The sequence below is a fragment of the Phascolarctos cinereus genome, unplaced genomic scaffold (genome assembly GCF_003287225.1).
Source record: "Phascolarctos cinereus isolate Bilbo 61053 unplaced genomic scaffold, phaCin_HiC Scaffold_9;HRSCAF=440, whole genome shotgun sequence".
Taxonomy (NCBI): Eukaryota; Metazoa; Chordata; class Mammalia; order Diprotodontia; family Phascolarctidae; genus Phascolarctos; species Phascolarctos cinereus.
In genome coordinates this window covers 110,309,695-110,326,191 of record NW_027556402.1, presented here as the reverse complement: position 1 = coordinate 110,326,191, position 16,497 = coordinate 110,309,695, and positions in this window count along the sequence as shown.

Here is a 16,497-nt window from a genome sequence, read left to right as displayed (position 1 = left end):
TTAATTATGAAATGTTTCTCTATGGAAAAAATGGAGCAGTCACCTCCACTAGAGTTCTAATCATTTCCATTCAAGCATCCAGTTTCCTCCTGTTTGTAAGAACCATACCCAAATTATAATCCTCCCTTGTTAGTTCTTCTTAGTTTTGAATAGTTAAATTTCATTAAGTCAAGAAATTGTTAGGTGTTCTACTTTTGGCAGTGAGAAAACTCAAACAAAGTTTGGATAATTGAATTCTCCCATCACCACTAAATCTTGCCTCTATGCCAGGCCTATGATCTGTTTCTCAAACTTCCAATCTATTTCCTTTCAGTCAAAAGGTCTGCATGATAATTTGATGATAATATTGCTTCTGTTTCTGTCTCCATTTATGCTGATCCAAATGTTCTCCACCATGCTTTCCTCTCTAATTCTCAATTTTCCTTATGAGAATCTCTTATTAGTATATATTGCCATTCCTCTTCCATATTTTTCATGTATCTCACTTTCTTTGAACGAGACCTCTCTCTCAGAGCCACGTTCCAGCCATACCAAGTCTTAATGATATCTAAAAGGTTGTGGTGTATTTAAATTTGTTTTGATAACAAGTATTTATTTTCTATTCCTCCAACCTTGATTCCCTAGTGCTGGGAAAGTAAGAAAAACAAAACCCTTGTAGCAAATATGCATGGTTAAATAAAACAGACTTCCATCTTAGCCATGTCCCAAAATATTACATGCCATTCTGTATATATACTGTTATCATCCTGTGTCAGGAGATGGGCAGCATTCTTCATCAGTCCTTTAGAATCCTAGTTGACTGTTACTTTAATCAGAGCAGCTCTTTTTGTGGTGCATAGGAATTGAAACTAAAGGGCTACCGATCAGTTGGGGAATGGTTGAAGAAATTCTGGTATATATGAATGTAATGGATTACTATTGTGCCACAAGAAACAGTGAAGAAGATTGTTTCAGAGAAACCTGGAAAGCTATTTATGAGATGATTCAGAATGAAGAGAGAATCAGGAGATCACTGGTGCTACACTATAACAACATCATAAAGATGAATAACTTTGAAATACATGAGGTTAAATTGTCTTCCTTGCCTAGTTCGTCTTGCTTATAACCTATATTTGTGAATAAACATCTGAGGTTGTGGATTATACTGCTGGTTCTTGGATTTTGTCTCCTATAAACTTCTGTGCGTCTCTACTGCTATTCTTGCAGTTACTTCCTATGATATCTGGCTTAGTGGAAATACATGAACAGTTTTCTCCCTTCCCCAGTCTTTCCACTTTCAAGCATCTTTGATTAGATTTGTAAGGCTCTAGGCAAAAATAATATGTTATATTTTTACTGAGCACCAAAAACTGAGAAGCAACTTAGGCTGAGCAAAGGGGACATGGATTTTGTAAGGAGTAATTGTTCAAACATCTGGGAAATACCATGGTTTTCTTATGGGGGTGGGAGGGGTTGAGGATGGTTGAAAAATAGGATTAAGAGGTGACATGTGAGTTGATTGTTGGAACATTTTAAGGACCTTTCAGAATTTCTCATTTCTTTATCATATATTGACTGCCTCATTTTTCATAAGTATTATTTTATTTATTTTGAGCCAATCACCCTGTCCATTTTTCAAAGTCAGGGAATTTCTTATTCTTTAGACACTTCAGATTTACACACAAGCATTCCATCATCCATTTGGGAGCACTCTGAATTCTAACTGTCATCCTAGATTGGTTTATTATTCAAAACTATCTCTGCATATGTCCCAAGATAGGACCTATTGACCTGTGGCTAATTAAAAGATTTTTAAAATTTATATGCATTCAATGACAAAATTACTCATTATATGGCAGTGTCTCTGGGTCACCATTTCTGTTTGCCTATTATTGCTGCTATGTGCAGCTACTAACTCCGTGTGTTTGGCCTGAGGAGGAGATGGGAGAATGCAATGATACATGGTGCAGCTTTTGGTGGCCATTCAGCTGAGTGGACTACTAGCAACTAGCTTGACAACTGACTTTGAGTAAACCACTAAGCGCCTCTCTGCCTCCATCTTTCCATTTATAAACAGTGAAACAGAGAAATACTTTCATACTGCTTTGAAGCTTTTAGATGAAAGATACTTGGCTATAATTTTTTTAATCATTGTTATTATCATTGAAGAGGCAGTTGTGAGTCCAGTGCTGGGCTTAGAATAAAGAAGACAGCTTCAAATCTTGCCTCTGACAATTACTAGTTATATGACCGAGGGCAAGTCAATTAACCTCTCTGAGCTCTAAGCAACTCTCTCTGACATATCTATTAAGTCATAGACTGGTTTTTATATAATTGATGGAAAGAATTTCCCACGATGAAGTCATGCATGCTTCAAATACTTTTGTATTGTTTTTATTATATTATACAGTTATCCCTTTCACATTGTGACTTCCTCCATCACGGTTTCAGTATATCGCAGGTTGGCATAAGAAATTACATGGGAATTTTCGGGGAGTTTTGTAGAAGCTGCAGACAACATGTGAAGGCCAGCAGACAACACAAAAAAAGTTTAGAAACTCAGAAATGCATAAAATACATGTTTAGTGTTATATAATATCAACATAGTTTATCTTTTAATACTGTAAACACCCCACACAAAAAAAGACAAAATTCAGACTTCTTCTCTGGTACAAAGGGAGGGCCAAAAATTTTACATGGATTTTCCAGATCAAGGGATTGTGCCTGTAAGCCCCCTGATGTGGAAGGGGTAATTGTACATGATGAAATTCAAAATGGTTCCTCAAGAAAAAGCTCTTATTCACTATCAGAAGATATCTGATGGCTGTACCTGTTAGGTCATGGAATGGATAGACTTCATCTTATGATTTCATCTCTTCTAGATGCTGGTCTCTATTTTACTATTTTTATTATAACTTTTTTGTATTTCCATATCTGTGTACCTGCTGTCCACCCCTCCCCCTCACCTCCATAGAATGTGAGCTCTTGGACAGCTTTTGTTTTTATTTCTGTATCTCTAGTGTAGTAGAGAGATATTTAATAGAGTTAGTAGTTATTTAATAAATATTGGTTGAATTTAATTGAATCACACTCCAATATTCTGGTGCATATGGGATATGGATATTGTGCATTGCTGACATAATTACCAGCTCATCAGTGTGGATGCTCTTATATTCTACAATTCAGTCAATCAATAAACATTTATTAAGTAGCATATTCCAGGTAATGGGAATACATGGCAAAGGCAAAAATAGCCCCTGATCTCAAGGAGCTTTCATTCTATTTGGGGGAAATATATGTATATATGTACACATAGGTAGATAGAGATAGCTATAGGTATGTAACATACACACATATGTGTGTATAGATTTAGAGAGCAGGCAGTCAAATGGTGCAGTAGATAAAGCTGTGGACCTGGAATCAGGAAGGCCTGAGGTCAAATCTGGCCTCAGGCAGGTACTAGTTATATGACCTTGGGCAAGTCATTTAGTCTGCTTACCTCAGTTTCCTCATTAGTAAAACTGGGATAATAATAGCCCCTACCTCCTAGAGTTGTTTTGAGAATCAAATAAGATATTTGTAAAGCACTTTGCAAACCTTAAAGCACTGTATAAATGCTAGGTATTATATATACATATACACACATATACACATATATACATACACATATACAATACATATATGTACATATATACAATACATACATATGTAATACGTACATATGCATACACAGATATATGTGCATGTATACATATATGTATCGCTATATTATAAATACGTGTACGTATAAAATTATGTATATAACATATATAATAAATACAAAATTAATGCAAGGTACTCATGGAAGTAAGACACCAGCAACTGGGATATCAGGAAAGGCTTTATTTAGAAGTTGATTCTTGAGTTTCATCTTAAAAGGAAATATGGATTCATTGAGGCAGAGATGGGGAGGGAGTGTACTCCAAGCATGGAAGATAAGGGACAGATGTGGAAGCTAGAGTGCTTGGATGAAGAGAGAAGATCAGTTTAGTTATACCATAGACTCTACCCACCCCAAACAACCAGATGAGAGACTGTATTTTTCATTTCTATCCCCATACTTAAGACTTGAAGTCACAGCCTTCACTTGATCGCCACATAGCACTGTGTGTGCATATTTTCATTTGATTCCCATGTAACTCATGCAAGATGAAAGTAAACCTAGTCCTGAATGATGTTCTGGTTAAGGTAATTCTCCACCTTCCTTAAGTGTTCAGGATAAAAAAGAATTTGGAGTCAGTTCTTTCTAACCCAACTTAATTTTATTAAGTCAAAGCAGTGAAGCACTGGGAGGCCCTTCTTTCTTCTGTTAAGCATATAAGAGGTCAGAATTCTCAATAGCCTCCAAGGAGCTGTCCAGTAGAAGCGAGTGAGGCAGCCAAGTCTAAACCTTTGCTGTGTCAATTACCATGTTTTGGCAACATGATGTCTTGGCATCCCTTCTCATTACATGGCTGGTGTTGGATGGATGAAGGAAAGTTATTTTGGAAAAGCATGAAAGCCTGGAGTGCAAGTGGACTTAATCACCAGTTCAAGAGATTGAAGGAGACACTTTGCAAGATGCCAAGTATGGGGAAAAACATACTCACCGCATGCCAGGTTGGGTATTGATGAACAAGTTGTGTTGGGCTTCTCTATTTCTCTTTATTGTCTGAAATCTAATCTTTCACACAATAAAATGGGATCCTGAAACTTAACTTTTAAAAAGTGCCTGGTTCTCTAATACATGTGTGGGCATGTATGTAAGTAAATTTACATACATCTGCATAGACATACATATATGTGTCCATACCTGTGAATATGCACACAAAGACTTGAAATTTCACCAAAATAAGAAATTCCCAGAATAGGAATTCCCCCTATGTCCACTCTCTGCTCCCAATGACCAATAGAGTTCAAACATTGTTCTCAACTAAGTCTTAGAGCAGGAATTCTTAACCTGTTTTGCATCATATAGCCCTTTGGAAGTTTGGGGAATCCTCCAGACTTATTCTTATAGTAATATCTGTTGCTCACATTTGTTAATTGAATGAAATGTTAAATTTTAGTTAGAAGTTAGTAAAAAATAGCTCATTTCCAACTGAGTTCACAGACTCCCTCCCCCGAGATCTATCCACGGACTTTAGAAAGTTGCCTGAGTGCATTAAGTGGTTAAATGCTTACAGTTATTTCAGCTAGTATGTGTAAGAGACAGCATAAAAATCCAAGCCTTCTTGATTCCAAAGCTAAGCTTCTGCTCATTAAGTCATATTCCTCACATGTGTATAGATACATACTGGAGAAATAAATATAAATTGAAAGCTATATAATACTAATAATCACATTTATATAGTGTTTTAAAATGCTTTACATATATTAGATCATTTGATCCTCACAGCAAGCCTGTGAGGCAGGTGCTATTATCCCCATTTTGCAGATGAGGAAACTGAGTCACAGATCAGTTAAGCAATTTGCCCAGGGTCAAACAGCTAGTAATTATTCAAGAATGGATTCGAATTCAGGTCTTCCTGACTATAACTCCAGCACTCAATACACTGCACCACCCAACTATCTATATAGATCAATGCATTTGTGTATACTCATACATACAGGCATGTGTATATATGTATATACATATACACGTATGTACATATATCTTTGAAGGAATGAATATATACTGCAACTCATTTATTTTTCAGTGAGAAAACTAAGGTTGTCTCCTGAGGTAAGATTTCTCATCTGGTCCTAAATAATGCAACCTCACTAAAGAAAGATTTGCTTTGAAACTTATTACAGATCGTCACAAATAAATCAGACATCGTCTGACCAGTCAGAAACTGTCAATATAAATACGATTCTTAGAAAATGCATCGTTTACCACTTGCCCTACCTGGAACTCAACTGAACAAGATGAGCTATTCCAGAGGTGGAGAAGATACCACACCTTGCATATAGGAGGCACAAGGACTACACAAAATTTTTCATCCACCAGAAGCCCATGAGACTTGGTTTATCCTAACATAAATAATTACGTGTCACAGAGAGTGGGATTTCCTAGCACTCAACAAAAAGCAGTATTTAAAAACGTCCGTTTTTGCACCTCCCTGCAGGCAGTGCCCCGGGCACCTGGCTAATCTCCACTGAGGGTACAGACCCTATTCCAGACCCTCCATACCATCTTTCTGATAAGTGTGCACGGACACGTAAAATCCTTTTTAAAGCCATTGGGGTTATTAAGCAGCTGCTTTTGTTTATCCACCTTCCACACCACTGGTTGGGCTCTGGCAATTCTATTGATTTTCACAGCTTAGCAATGTGTCTGCTCAGAAGAGACCCTATTTACTAAGAATAAGTGGTGACATTAGGAGGGTGGTGACAGCAGCAGGAGAGGACATCGTGAATGTTTGTGGGACATAGGGAGGCTGGTTTTTAAAAATTACATGCAATATGAAAAATACTACCTCTTACCTTGAATCCTTAGGTTGAATTGAAGTTTGGCATTGCAAAGAATATAGTAAACCTTCATCATTCTTTGTGCCTAGTTTAAGTGTAGCACAAGGCTGTAATCCTTGCTACTAGAGAGGTTGAGGCTGATGGATCCCTTGAGCTCAGGAGTGAGTTCTGAGATTCAGTAGGGCCACAGTCAATTGGGTAGACCTACTAAGTCTGGCACTAGTATAGTGGATCCCCAAGAGAGGAGGACCACCAGGCTGCCTAACACAAAGTGAACTGATTTAGGCTGAAAAAATGAAGCAAGTTAAACTTCTTTACTAATCAGCATTGGGACTGGGCCTATGGGTAGCTACTGTATTTCCAGCTCATAGGGCAACTCAGTCTATAATGATATATAATTATTATTATAAATAATAATAATTATTATTATTACTAATACCCACAACAACAATGATAATGAATTATAGCACCTCCTCTGGATTCACTCCTTCAGTCTCCTCTTGGAAGATCATGTTCCTAGGGGTAGCTGACTATTACTTCTCTCAGCGTTCTAAAAGTAACCCTAAGGGGTTAGGAGTTTCTATTACTGTTGCTCCTGAATCTCCATCTGGTATGCTCCCTCCATATCAATCAATCAGTTGACATCAGTTAGTTTTTACAAAAGGATTTTACTGAGAAAGTGTAGCAAGAACATTACTTTCTTTTTTTTATATAAATTTATTTATTTTTAGTTTTCAATATTCACTTCCACAAGTTTTTGAGTTCCAAATTTCTCACCCCTCCCCCCACCCCAAGATGGCATGCATTCTGAATACCCCTTCCCCTGGTCTGCCTTCTCTTCTATCTCTCCCCCCTCCCTTCTCTTATCCCCTTCCCCTTCTATTTTCCTGTAGAGCAAGATAGACTTCTGTACCCCATTTCCTGTATTTCTTATTTCCCAGTTGCATGTGAAAACATTTTTTTAAAAACATGTGTTTTTAAAACTTTGAGTTCCAAATTTTCTCCCTTTCTCCCTCCCCATCCACCCTCATTGAAAAGGCAAGCGACTCAATATAGGTTGTACATGTGCAGTTATGCAAAATACTTCCTTAGTAGACATGTTGTGAAAAACTAACTCTATTTCCCTTAATCCTATCCTGCCCTCCCATTTATTCTATTCTTTCTTTTGACTCTGTCCCTCCTCAGAAGTATTTGCTTCTGATTACCCTCTTTCCCATTCTGCCCTCCTCTCTATCACCCCCCCTGCTCTCTTGTCCCCTTCTCCCCCTATTTTCCTGTAGGGTAAGACAGATTTCCATACCCAATTGAATGCGTATGTTGTTCTCTCCTTAAGCCAAATCCTATGAGAATAAGATTCCCTCATTCCCTCTCACCTTCCCCTGTTTCCCCTCCACTGTGAGAGACTTTTCTTTTCTTTTTTTTTGTAAGATAATTTACCCCATTCTACCTCTCCCTTTCTTCTCCGAGTATCATCTTCTCTCATCCCTTAATTTTATTCTACAGATATGACCCCTTCATCTTCAACTCACCCTGTGCCCTCTATCTATCTATATATACATACATACAACTTTTTTCCTTCAACTACCCTAATACTGACAAAGTTCTCATGAGTTACAAATATCATCTTTCCATGCAAGAATGTAAACAGTTCAATCTTAATAAGTCTCTTATGATTTCTCTTTCCTGTTTACCTCTTCATAAGAACACTACTTTCAAAATAATCTTCCCAAACTAGGGAGTACACCCTCTTCTCTGCATACATAGTGTTTCAGGGAAGAGTGGGTATACACTCAAGGCACAAATAATGTGGGATAAATGTATAATAAATGTATATGGCCAAGTAGTATCTCAAAATTCCTTGCCTTTAGAGGGGCTCTCCCCTTCAGAGAGTCCCTTTTAAGTCTGTTTCCAAGTCTGAGCTCTTCTGCTCAGATCGGCTAACTCTTTACAGATTTTTTTTTTTTTAGCTGAGAGATCATTGCATTTCTGGGCTGGGTCAGTTCAACTCAACTACTGTGCTAGCTCCTCACTGGCTACTGTGGCAACCAGTACCAGTAGTCTTTACTACTAAGTCTTATTGCTAAGGGTAACTGATAGCTCTCTTGATCTTTTGAAGCTCACAAGATCATAACTTGGCCAATTCCATCTCTAGTTACAAAGTTAGCCACATTCATGAAAGAATAAACACAAAAGAAACAGAGGTGCCATGCATCGTGGACATTGGGGAACTGGATGGTTGCCCCTGTCCCCACCCAATCACTGACAACAGTACTTCTTACTCAAAAGCCACAACAGAAGAGACAAAGATCATACGCTCAAATCTTTTGTATGCACACTCAGTTTTGGTTCAGCTTCTGTTGAGTCATGAATCCTTCTAATTCCTCAGCACAAGCAGAAGATTTTTATCATCATACCGTACTGTCATCATGACTGAAACCAGCTTCCAAAGTTCCAAGTGTTAGAGTGGAACCAGTTAGAATATTGCATATGTTTTGTATAACCCACCAGGAAGGGTGAATCTGAGAATGCTCCAAGGCATGGGCCATTACCGGCCCATACTTTGTAAAGGAAGATGTTTTCTCCTTTCAATGTTGCATAGAAAAACAAAATGCCTTCTTTCTTCACTCTCCATTCAATTTGTGACATACTGGAAGTTTGTCAATTAAGCTCATCAAAGAGTCCTTTGCCCTTTGTTCTTTCTTGCTATGTTTTCTTCCTCTGCCATTGGTTTCAACCATCAACTCTGGGTGCAAGCTATGGAACACGTAGGCCAGAGTGTCTGAACAATAGAGTATGGAGTGCAAGTAACTTATGAGAAGACTGGAAAGGTAGAAAGGGGCAAACTGGGAAGAGCTTTAAATACCAGACAGAGCAGTTTATATTTGATCCTAGATATGACAGGAAGCCAATTAAGTCTATTAATTTGAGGTAGGAGTTCAATGACATAGCCTACATATGTAAACACTTTATAATCTTTTAAAAAATCATCCTCATGAAATTATTTGTGTAAACTTACTCAAAATCTTTCTCTACTTATGAAGCAAGAGATGAGGACCAGGCACTTAATAGTTCCTTGTTAGTTTGTCTATTTCTGACAATTGAGGCAAGGTGCAAACTGATTGGTTCCCTGTCTCCGTGAGAACCCATGATCAATATGAAGAAATAACCCACCCTTTGGAGAAGGTTATGGGAATGTCAATCCCCCCATATACTGACTAGGAAGTATGCTGAAGAGCTTGGAAGAACTGGGTATACCATGTCTGAGGGCAAGCTCTCTGAAGAATCATAGGCAATCCCTTTACCTCCACCTACTGGTGGAAAAGACCATCATACCTGAGACTTGGTAACTCCTCCCTCATCTCTTCCCCGATCTACAACACCAAGCCCTGGAAACATCTTTCTCTTTCCCACACCTGGAACTGGGCAGTATCCTTTGCTACAACCTCCTCCTCTGCCATGCCACTGACTGAGTATCTCAGCTTAGGCTATTAGTCTTTCTTTGCGTGAGTTTAAATGCACCATAATACTATTGCTTTGTGTATTAATGATCTATTTGCTTTTTTGCAAAAACAACAACAACAACAACAAAAACAACAATGAAAAACAAAAAAAAAAAACTTGATATAACTCCTGCATTTTAAGGGGTCCTATCAAATGCTATAGACCCTGCTGGGCTGGTGGAGCTATTCAATTTTTCATTAATAAGGAAAAAGGAGCTTTCTACAAAATTTATGCATTGACACAGAATGTAAACTTGTGCCATAGCTCCAATGAGTTGAAGGGTAAAAGAATTGTTTTTATAAGAATAAGATTTTTATTATTATAGTTGGGAGTCCTTATGGATTTATTTACCTTTTTTTCTCTCCAATAGGAGCATGTAATCATTCAGCTTTAAATCTTTACCTATAGAAAATGGTTAGCCTTAGCCACAATAAATGTTGAGAGTGCACCTCAATTGTAATTGTATTAACAGTGTGCATTGGAAACTTCGACTTTTGTGGTCTCTTTTTCCTTATCCTGTTTGCATCACTCTGTGAAAACAAATAAAAGCAATTACTTAAAAAACGTATTCTTCTGTCAATAAGCATTTATATCATAAAGCATCCTCTTTCTTCCATGATCAAGAAAACCAATGTTGATAAAGTCACCTAAGTTGGTTTTCTCTCTTGGTCTTTTACTTGACAAGACACTCTGGGCAAAGTAATGACAAAGGTCTCATCGATATGCTACTTTTCATCTGCCTGACATTGAAATCAATGGACCACAAAAGAAGTCATTCTATCAGCACTGTCAGAAATGATCACTGAAATGGACAGAGCATATTACCTGATTTCTCTGAGCACTCACTCACTCCTGAAAGCTTTCTCTGTGCTGTTACAAAAGTGACCCTACTCAGAGGTCAGAGATAACGATGCACTACAATCAAATGATGCTCAGCTGGTTTGAAAAGAGGAGCTTCTCCCAGGGTGTTAGATGATATAATGGTCTCCATATTCAGCCCCTGGGAACAACCACATTCCCATCTCTGGGATGTGTGACCTGTAGCAGAATCAGTCAAGAGAGTAGAAGCCCTACTTTGTCATAAATGGTAACAGGCAGCAAAACACTACACTCAATATTAAGAGGAAGACTTGTCCTGGCATTGGCATAGAAGCAAAAAATGATAAAAGGGGGAAACAGCATTCATTATCGGTAGAGATCTCAAGGTCTTTACTTGAAAAAACTATTTCCTTCTTTATTAAAAATATCAGTTAGAAAGTTTCTCTAGTTTCAGGTCTAATGTTGACAAGCCCTTCATTTTAGTGTGCAATTATATGAGTTAATCATGTTATCTGGGTTATAAAGTGTTGACTAGATGCCAGGTGCTGTGATGGGCACTAGGGAGAAAAAGATGAAAGTGCTCCTGTCGTCCAGAAGCTTACCACCTATCAGTGGGCTCTGTGTTCTATGTTCCAGGTACTCTATCAAGTGCAGAGGATATAGATGCAATGAATAAAACAATAGCTATGCACAAGGAGCTTATATATTCTAATGGAGGAGACAACAAAGGCTATAAATATATAAATATATACATAATATACATACATAAATATATACTTAATATAAAGGAAAAATTCAAATAATTAAAAAACAGTCAATGAAAAGGAGTTTGAAAATAGGGCACTAGCAGTTGGGGATCAAGAAAGGCTTCATGAAGAAGGCAGTACCTAAAGTAAGAGAAGAATTCTACAAGGATAGAATGAATTCCAGGTGTGAGACACAGTCAATGCAAAAGCACAGAGATGGGCATGTCAAATGTGAAGAATAGGGAAAAGCACCATTTGGCTAGATTGCACAGTGCGGAGGGGGAGAAATGTACAAAGCATATAGAAAGAAAGGTTGGGCTAACCTTTCTTGGCCTCAGACACTTAGTAGCTATGTGGCCCTGGGTAAGTCACTTAACTTTGCTAGCCTTAGTTTCCTCATCTGTAAAATGAGCTGGAGAAGGAAATGGCAAACCACTCCAGTATCCAGTAAATATTCTGAACCTAACAGAATTTTATAACCTAACAGAATTTTATATTTGATCCTAAAAGTAAGAGGAAGGGCAGAGCCAAGGTGGCAGAGTGAAAGCAGTGACTTGCTTGAGCTCTCCCCCAAACCCCTCTAAAAGTAAGAGGAAGCACTAAAGTTTGTTGAGTAGGGGATTGCCATAGTCAGAACTACACTTGTAAAAAAATAATTTTGGCAGCAGGGTAAAGGATGCACAGCACTGCAGAGTGATAGGGAACAAATCAATAGATAGGGAGTTTAAGGTTGTGTGTCAAGGGGATGTGGGAAGGTTGAGATTGCAATCTACTGGAGAAAATTGGAAGGGATAGGATCAGGACCATATGTAGAGGGGTTGAACTTAACAAGGAGAAGACTCAGATTATTGTGAAAAATTGGGAGAAAGGAGGAGATAGTGGGGGATTCTCTGAAAGGATTTTGAGATGAAAAGAACATAAGAAAAGGAAACTCAAATCAAATGTCCTCAGTTTTCTCACTAAAGTAAGTGATGAAATCCTCATTGAGGGAGGGGGAGGTGGATGTGGATGTGGGGGAGATATGAAACCTTCTAGGTTTGGAAAAATTTTTGTGAGAAATGAGACAGGAAATCAATTGGAGAAGAATGAAGGGATTGCCTTCCCGCAACGAGGACCCGGTTAAGTTGTATAGCATGGATTTATGATGTTCCCAGTCATCAGAGTTGTGACTTCCTCCAGTTCACATGAGCAGGAGCAGAAGACTTGGATGTTGGGAGCAATACAGAAGTGAGGCTTGCCAAGGGATGAGTGACAACAGTACAAGGGGGCAAAGGATTTGAGAGTAGAGGACAGTGTGGTTTTGAATTGGCTGTTATGGGGTCAGTATTGAAAAGGGAGGGAAATGAAGTCAGGAGCGAGTTTATGGACTAAGAGTATACTGAAGGAGGAAAGGCTCTGAGGTCTTGATAAGAGCAAAGAATGGGTTTAAGAGGGATGAAGTCAAAATTTAAATTGAATTATTTTTGTTTTTATTCAATCATTTTTAGTTGTATCCAACTCTTTATGGCCTCATTTGGGGTTTTCTTGGCAAAGATGCTGGAGTTGTTTGCCATTTCCTTCTCCAGCTCATTTTACAGATGAGCAAAGCAGAGTTAAGTGACTTACCTAAGTCCATACAGCTAGTAAGTGACTGAGGCCAGATCTGAACTCAGGAAGAGGAGTCTTCCTGACTTCATTCCCAGTATTCTATCCACTGCAATACCTAGTTGCCACTAAATGAATGGCAAACAGTTATGATTAGATAAAGAAAGGTTAAAATTTTAAACTAAGGAGGTGGAACACTTATAGGTAATGATAAGATCCAATGCATGACCCTTCGTTTGAGTGGTTGAGGCAGAATAAAAGAGTAGGTCATGGGTTTGAAGGACACTGAGGAATGAAGAGGTCAGGGAATTTGAAGAAGCATCAGCATGGATGCTGAAATCTTCTTGTACAAGGGTATCAAATTTGTGTCCTGTGACCCATATGTGGCCTACAATATACCCAAGTGTACCCTGAACCAGATTAAGATGTAATTGGGAAATAACTAACAAAATAAATAAAAATACAACAATACATATATAGTACTAAAATGAGGTTTTCTAAGTCCACGTGCAGCCCACAAGGACTCTTCTGTATAGTTTAGTGGCCCTTTTTCCTATTTGAATTTGACACCACTGCTCCGATACAAGGGTAAGAGTTGATGATTAGTGGAAGATGATGAGTCTACTGTAGAACTCCTTGAAAAAGGACAGAGAATGACCTGGGGGCTAGTACACAACAGCCACAATGATCTGGAATGGGTGAGGGTTTTTGTTGCTATGAACAGTAGAAGTTGCTGAGTGATGATCAAGCAAAATCTTAAGTGTTGGGGAGGCAAGGATTATTCCAACTCCGCCTTCCAGGACTGATGCGAGTAAAATAAGACTTTCCCTCACCCTAACAACCATTTCACACTGGGTCTGGGTTCATGGCCCACTTCCTCCCAGAACGTATTGATTTTTTTCCACACTTTTCTAAGACCATTTGGGGAAACTCACATAAGTCCCTTAGGATTAACTTGGTGATTCTGACTGCTCACCTTACCTGTCAAGAATCTTGGCTATGCTTACTTGATTTTCTGCCAGGAACCTTTGCTATATTCATTTCCCCTTCCTGCCCTCGTGTTTTTAGGAACAACACAGAAACAATTTTCAGGACTGGTTTGTAGGATTATCTTCTTTTGACCATGTTCAGTTGTGCAGAACTGAATTCTAAAATGTACTCTGCTAAAAGAGAAATGTCTCCCAGGATATGTCGCTCTCAAACCATCTCAGATAGAGGTTTCTTGTAGCCTTTAAGAAACACTCAAGAGGAAAATGTTGCTGGAGGATGTTTCCTTTGCATTAAGTAAAGAGGGTGGGGTATAGTGGTAACTCCCCATGCCTGTTGGACAGTAGAGGAATAGTTACTTTTCTCCTGAAATGTCAAGAAAATTGTGCTCCTTCTCAAGAATCACTTAGACCCAAACACTCGGGGTTCTAACAGTTCCAGACTTCTTCCAATTCCAGATATGTTCCTGTGTCTACATTGGCCACTAAGCTATAATGTTTATTATGATGGTTAAAAATGCAGGAATAATCTCTTCCCTTCCTATTCCACATGGCTATTGGGGGAAAAAAACACTTTGTTAGCCTCATGGTACTGGCAAAAGGATTTGTGAAGAGTTAGAGATGAAGTGACTAGGGGTTAGAAGAGATGTTCCTTTTATATCGTTCTATACACACACGCACATACATACACATACACACATGCATGCATGCACACATACTGTCAACCTTCATAAATCTTTCTCAAAACACTATTTACTTTACTTCTTATACTTATTACTTTAAACCATAAATGGGCACTGGTGGAAATTGCTCTAGGCAAACCAAAGACAAAGCCAGTGTACAAAGAGCAGAGCCAGAAATTCTGGTAGAATAGAACTGAGAGTTGCAGTTGGGTAGGGTCAAGAATATAGAGCCAATGTCCTGATGGGGGGTTGAGGAGTGGAGGACTGAATTACATTTAATAACTGTCTGCTACTTATCCATATCCCAGACTGCTTTTGGTCAGAATCAGCTACACAATGTTGGCATTGATGACTAGCTTTGTAAAAAGACATGATTGAGGGGAGGTAGTGAATAGAGTACCAGATTTAGACCTAACTTTTCTGAGCCTTAGCTTCCTCATTTGAAAAGTAGACATAATAATATCCATACTTAGTACTACTAATATATTATATTATAAATAACATAGCATTTATTATATTATATACAATATTATTCTGTATATTGTAAATATGTGCCAACTATGTATGCTATATTATATCATATTTTATATGATGTAATATAGTATAATACATGCCATATAGTTATGTATGAGTTGTATATGTGACTAATTGTATGAATATATAATATATAACTAATAGAACCATATTAGTATTGCATACTTCATGAGGCAACTAGATGACTCAGTGGATAGAATTCTAAGCTTGGAGTCAGGAAGATCTGAGTTCAAATCTGGCCTTAGACACTTACTATTTGTGTGACCCTGGGCAAGTCATTTAACTTCCATCTGCCTCAACTGTAAAAATTGGGAAAACAATGGCACCTAACTCCCAGGGTTATGAGGGTCTAAAATGATCATATTTATAAAGTGCTTAGCACAGGACCTCTGGCACATAGTAGGCACTTCATAAATGCTTGTTTTCTTCCTTCATGAGACTGTCTTGAAGTTCAAATGAGATGATGCATGTAGATACTTTTAAAGCTTTTAAGCAATATGTAAATATCAGCAAAATATAAATATCAAATTATTATGTATGACTAGAAATGGAGGTAGGCTGGTCAGGGGTCAGAATGAAGGATGATTGGATAGCCCAAGGGATTACCCCATCCAAAGAACCATCCTTTATAACAAAAAATAAAAATAAAGGAAAAAAAATCACTTCGGTAAAACTAAGTAACACGTTAACCATTCAATAGTATATGTCTCATCCCACATCCGTAGTCTGTCACCTCTGAAAGGAAGGGGAAAAGGTACAGTTGTCATATTTCTTTTTGGAGGCCAACACATTCAGCTTTCTTTTTTTTGTTTGTTTTTTTTTTCCCACTTACATTGTTAAAATAATTGTATATATTGTTTCCTGGTTCTGCTTACTTCACTTTGCAGCTGTTCATCAGTTAAATCTTTTCATTCCCATCAGCATTTTCCATATTTGTCATTTCTTCGAGTAACAGTAATACTCCATTATATTCATATACTACAATTTGTTTATACTTGAGATTATTAAAGAGAATGTAGGATGGATTTGTGGAGAAGCATGGACAAGATTTGCACAAGATCAGAAGACATAGATTAGCTGCAATCTGCACTTCTGTAATTAATACAATCACCAGTGAAATCAAGGTTTCATCAAACTACTAAAATATATGCTTTAATATGCATGATGTTGGTTATTAGAGGCAAAGTGGCAGAG